The sequence below is a fragment of the Manis javanica genome, chromosome 10 (genome assembly GCF_040802235.1).
Source record: "Manis javanica isolate MJ-LG chromosome 10, MJ_LKY, whole genome shotgun sequence".
NCBI classification, from domain to species: domain Eukaryota; kingdom Metazoa; phylum Chordata; class Mammalia; order Pholidota; family Manidae; genus Manis; species Manis javanica.
The window spans coordinates 96,492,568-96,498,567 of NC_133165.1; positions in this window are offsets into that span (position 1 = coordinate 96,492,568).

A 6,000-nucleotide genomic window follows, 5' to 3' on the forward strand; every position below is an offset into this window, starting at 1 on the left:
AGTCTTCAAAATGGCATTCTGAGTGTCACATCAATAATTCCCTCTTAATATTAGGTTGGAATTATTCCAATAGAAATTGAAAGGTTGTTCTAATTGCCTCACTAAAGCTGCTAAAGCGTATCCTTTCCTCTTCCCACATCTTTTATTACCACAATAAAGATTTCATAATTAGAACTTAGATGATTTTATTGATCTATTTATTCTTTCCCTCAAAAAAATATTTACGACTGCACATGATGTTCCAGGTACCATTCTAGGCACTGAAGATATAGAAATGAGCAAGACAGACAGGATATTGCCCTCGTGGAACAATAGTAGAAACAAGCAATACACATGTAACTTATTTAAGGAATTTACAGGATAACTTCTAATCATGAGAAGTATAATAAAAGAAAATGAAAAGTAATGGAAAAGAAACTGGTGGGGGCAGGAGGCAGGTAGAGACAGAGACTGTGAGGTTCAGGGAAGGCCTGACGATCAACAAAAGTTAAAAGCCATGAGTTCTTTCTTTATACCACTTAGTAAATCATTTGATCAAGAAAAGTTTGCATGAAAAAATAAAATGTGATACACATGCACTATAGAATATTATTCAGCCATAAAGAAGAAGGAAGTGGTGCCAAAACATGGATGAACCTTCAGAACATTATACTAACTGAAATAAGCCAATCACAGAAGGACAACTACGGGGTGATTCCACTAATATGAAGTATCCCAAATAGTCAAACTCAGAAACAGAAAGTAGAAGGGTGGTTGGCAGGGCTTGGAGGGTGGAGGAAATGGCAAGTTGCTTTTCAACTGGTGTGAGGTTTCAGTTATGTAAGATGAGTAAGCTCTAGAGATCTCATGTACAGCATTGTGCCTATGGTTAACAATACCATACTGTACACTTAAAAAATTTATAGGGTAGATCTTGTGTTATCTGTTGTTACCACAATTTTAAAGAGAAAAAGAGAAAGTCACATACAATCAAAATAATGGGTGAGTCCATTTAGTCACTCTTCTAAATTGATTTAAAATTCACAAAATTCACATATTTTTGGCATGTTAGTTGGCCTTTTACCTAGGTTGTAATATGGACCTTTTTTTAGCCTCGTAAAATAAAGCTAAATTATAAAACTTACTTAGAGCATTTCCCTAAGTGTGGGATATTACCTAGGTGGTGAGGGAGAGGGGTTGAGGAAGAATTCCAAGATCAAATCCACTTGGGAAATGCCATACTTTATCTCCCTTTTGGAAATTCACAATGCATATTCACGTATTAAAAGCTCTGAGAAGTTCTGCGATTAAAAGTAATTTTATTTCCAGTTAAACCAGTGTATCCCAAAATGTTTTTGACCATAGAGTAGTTTTATCCCAATACATGTATGAAAATACTGAGGGACACACATGTGCTGATGAGCACAGTTTGGGAAACTACCCCCTGGGGGCGGTAGGCCTCTAGTCTTCAGCTTTGGGAAAGGGGACCTTGAAAGGGAGAATTTGAAGTTCACTGAACTTTGCACAGAGAGAGTATAAGGGGAAGAAGCCAGAAAATCTTTGCTGTGATTCACACACTTTGAGAGTGAACTAGCCTGGGAAACAAATAGGAAACATATCCAGATAAGATATGGAAAAGAGACACTTTAGCTGGTTTTCAGTAGCTGTACATCAGTGGTTGTCCAGCAATAGTCCCTGAGCCAGCATAGCATTATCACCTGCAAACTTACTAGATATGGAAAGTCTCAGGCCCCACCCTAGACCAGTTGAATCAGTAATTCTGGGATTGAGCCCAGCAAACTGATTTAACAATTCCTCTAGGAGTCTGCTGCACAATAATGTTTAAGAATCAGTGCTATATACAGCACTAATACAGAGCTTTGTTAATTCGCAAAACAGGTTTTCCACATGTCTTAATTTCTGGACCATTTCCAAATACTAATAATTGTAAAGAATTCTAAAAGAAATTAGGTAATTTACCAAATTGGGAAAAAAGCTTGTTGTGCGGTTCTGGTCCTTATTTTGTAAGGATGAACCATATGATAGAGATATTTTTGCAATTAGAGTGAAGCAAATCAAGCTAAGGGGCAGCAACTAACATTCTTCTACCTAATATTGCTTGAGCAAAATAATTTTAGATCTGGTAAAAATGAAACTTTAGTGAGGAAAGAGTATTGTCAAAGGTTTTTTTGTAACCTGCTTTGAAAACAAAACAAAAGCCTCACCCTAACATTTATTTTTTATAAATATTCTGTAGCATCCCAACATTTGCAAAACAGCTTTATACCATTGCACAATGATACAGTGGTAACCTTTCACTTTAAATGTTAACTATAGAGATTTTTTTTAGAGCCAGATCTATTTAAAATCATTATCAGAACATTTCCATGGGCACAGAAGTTACAAATTTGGGAAGGGAAATTTCTTCCCTGTCTATATCTAAAATTTCAAGTTTGCAGTACTGGATTTAATTTTAAAGGCTTGGTAACATCCAAGATATTTGGTCCAGTCCAGGAGCATTATAAAAAGCTTTTAGGAAAGTGATGTAATTTGTCTTTACAAGAGAAATGAATCCAGGAAACAAACTCACTCTTGGCAGTTAAGGAAGACACAATTTCCAAACATTTCATGTTAAAATGAATTTGACTCTAGCTGTTGACAAAATGCTCACACAGTGTTAGTCTCCAGGCTTCAGGTAAGGCTCCACACAAGCCTTTATTAAGAGACTAAAATGGGATTAAATAATCTTTGTTCTTTCTTTTTAAACCTTGTGCTGTTAACTGCTCTTAACTAGATCAATGTTCTGTCTATTGAAAAAAAAAAAGAACAAAACAGAGGTGGGCTCTTAATCAAATAAAATACATTTAAAGTTTACTTGTGCTTCCTGAAAAATGAAGCACAACATGAAGCCAGTTTTGAGATTAACAAATCCTCCCTTTTTAAAAAAACATTGCTGAAAGGGGGAAGATAGGGCAGTAAAGGTTTTCCCTCTTAAGAGCTGTAAGAAGGAGGATGTAGTAATTAGCCATTTTCCCAGGGGCTTGTTGGAATGACCAAGGGTCTTTTTTATCCTTTAAAGAATGAGAGAAGGGAAAGAGTAGCAGTAGCTTTGTGGTTTTGCCATCTTTGAAATTTGGCCCTGTGATTAGCTTTGAGGGATGCTCACCAGGCTGATTTGTAGATTTGATCCTTCTACTCTATAGCTATTAGTTCAGAGGGGCAAGTTTCTCTGCCTGGCCCAAGCCAATGTGACTCTGAGATCATCGATATGATCTGTGAAGAGGAGACTAGAGCAAATATTTGGTATTTAACATTGGAATGATGGAAAAATTAAAAATGAGGAAGAGGAAAAAGATACAGATAAAAAGCAGAGACAGAGAAGAATTAAGACATAAATATAATTCTTTTTCAGCAATAGGGAAGTCACAAATGTTAATCGTGTTAAGCCTCGTGTAATAGAAAAAAAGAATAGAAAAACACAAAGCTCAGCAGGTCAAGGTTCTAGCCCTGAAGCAGTATTACAAAGGAAATGAATTTTGCAATCAGTTAAGTTGGATGGAAGTCCTAGCTTTGCCACTACGAGATTTTGGTAGCTTACTTAACTAAGAGTTGCCCCATCTGTAAAATTATGATAATAACACACCTGCCAGGTTGTAAGGATTAAATGAGATAATTAATGAACGCCAGGCACCTGTATCACACCTTTTGCTTTTGTAAGTGATGTGAACAGTAGCTCAGATAACTTATACGAAAAGGGGTTTTTGTTGTTTACATAACTGCAAAGAGCAGGGGTATGTTGCTTGCTTCAGGGACACCTTAACCTACAGCTTACACAATGCACCATGACCTGGTTTCTCTCTCTCTTTTAGTTCTGCTTTTGGCCACCTTGGCTCATCCACCCATTAGGTCAAAAGATGACTGCAATATTTGTAGTTCCATACTTTCTGGTTCAAGTCTTGCAGAAAATAGGGAGAAACATCTCCAGTAGCACAAACATTAGCTCCAATTAGACCAGCTTGAATCAATGAACTGTCACTGTGGCCAAGGCACTTGAGTGATTGGCCACAGATGCTCTACCCTTAAAGCCAGGGTGGAGTTTGCTTCACGTGGATCACAGGTGCTGAGAGTATGGAACGGGAGGTTCCACCCAAAACAAAATGAGGGGACTCTTAACCATAAGTAGAGTAGTGGATGCAGGGTATGCACTTAATTAAAATGCAGAAAGCCAGGGATGAATGGGCTTTATTATCAGCAGAATCAGGAAGTCTGCCTCAGAACATAGTCATTCCATCTCTTATCTGGGCTTCAATCTATGTACCAACCACCTTATCTCAAGCTTCTTTTCAAGTTCACTGACATCTCTGGGATCACACCCTCATAGTTCCTAATACAGAGGGAAGGAGATCCATTCAGAAAATTCCAAGGAAGGACTCTGATGTATCCATTCTCTAATCAGAAGTGTTCAACCAGACTGCTTGGCATGGGGGAGATGCTATCAGACAGGAGAATGCTATCAACAGATGTAAGAAGGAAGGAATATAGGGCAATAAAAAAACCACAGGAATTCACTATACCTGGGAATATTCCAAGGGTATAACCAGAAATTGCAAATCAGAGAGAGTAATTTCCATGAGGATGGCAAAGTGAACCAAGAAGAGGAGCAAATGAATGAATTAATGGATAAACAAATTGTAGCATATTCACCCTCAGCATGGAATAGTACTCAGCCACAAAAAGGAATGAGTTACCGATACATGCAGGGACATGAATAAATCCCAGAATAGTTATGCTGGGTTAAAGAAGCCAGATCAGAAAAGAGTACACACACCCTCTGGTTCCATTTTTGTAAAATTATAGGAAATCCGAACTAACTATAGTGACAAAAAGCAGATCTGCAGCCCGGATCTGAGAAAGGGAAGGAATAAGAGGAGCATGAGGATGTTTGTGGGAATGGTAAATGAGTTCTTTTTACATTTATTGTGGTGATGGTTTCATGGGTGAAAACATACATGAAAACTTATCGAACGGGTCACTTTATATAGGTGCAATTCATTGTGTGTTAATCATACCTAAATAATGCCCTTTGAAAAAAGGAACAGAGAGATAATGATCCAAAGTACTGTCCTGTGTAATAACATCTGAAACTATTATTTGGCCTGTCTGTACAAGGCTGAATCTAACACGTGTGTTATAAATGCAGGCTTTCTGTTAGTATATCTATATAAAAGTCAAACTACTTAACCCATAGGTGGTTTATAGCCTCAGGGTCAAAGAGGTTAACAAAAGCTCCAAATAAGATTATGTTTTTCTCAACAGATTTCTTTCTACAGTGAAAAAGAGCGTAACAGTGGGCAATAGTGAAACCTATTTGACCCTGTATAAAATATTGACCTATTAAATCCAGGACATCCTCTTAAAGCAGATTGTTGTATTCAATAAATGTCACTTCCCTTTTCCTTCCACCTTCTTAATGTGAAAGTAATCCAAAAAGTTTGAAATATTGTTCATTTCCTGTGTTTACTTAATGTAAATGTTTCCTGTTTTATACTCCAAAATGTACATTGTCGGTACTATTAAAAGTGCTTTTCTTTTAGGCAGAAAGAAGCTTGCCATTGCCAGGACATCCTATTTTTGGGGGCACCCTGAAAGTTAAAGCCATTGGGTAGATCACAGAATTGCTTTCTAGAGCTCATAATAATTACCTATCTTCAAATTCTACTTAGATTGGAAGGCAGAAGGGTTATATCATTCAGTATTACCTCTCACATACCTAGAAATACAAGGACATAATACAAAAACTGCTTTTGTTGTTTAAAAGATCATTTTCTCATAATGATAAAAAATTTCATTAATATAACCTAATAACAAAGATATTTTACATGTTTAGATAACTCAAATCATTTTAAATAGACCAATTATTAGGGTAGTAGGCACCTTCTGTGTACATTCGTGCTTTATTCCTGTGTATTGCCTTTTGCTGTATTCCTGTATATTGCCTTTTAGACATGCCTACAAGACATG